A 277-nucleotide genomic window follows, 5' to 3' on the forward strand; every position below is an offset into this window, starting at 1 on the left:
TCGACAAGACTCGGCAATTGTGGGTTGTGAGGACTACTTGTGGTTATCATAGATGTAAATCGAACGGGAAATGCAAGTTGTTGAAGAGTCCCGTCATTGGAAGGCTATTCTTGGATAAACTGAGGTTGCAGCCTAACTATATGCCTCTTGATATTCAAAGGCATATTAAGGAGCAGTGGAACATACTCAGTTCTATAGGACAAGTTCAGAGAGGAAGACTTCTAGCTCTTAAGTGGCTTCAAGAAGAATATGCTCAGCATTTTGCTCACCTTAGAGG

This window comes from Capsella rubella, unplaced genomic scaffold, assembly GCF_000375325.1.
Source record: "Capsella rubella cultivar Monte Gargano unplaced genomic scaffold, Caprub1_0 scaffold_7, whole genome shotgun sequence".
Lineage (NCBI taxonomy): Eukaryota > Viridiplantae > Streptophyta > Magnoliopsida > Brassicales > Brassicaceae > Capsella > Capsella rubella.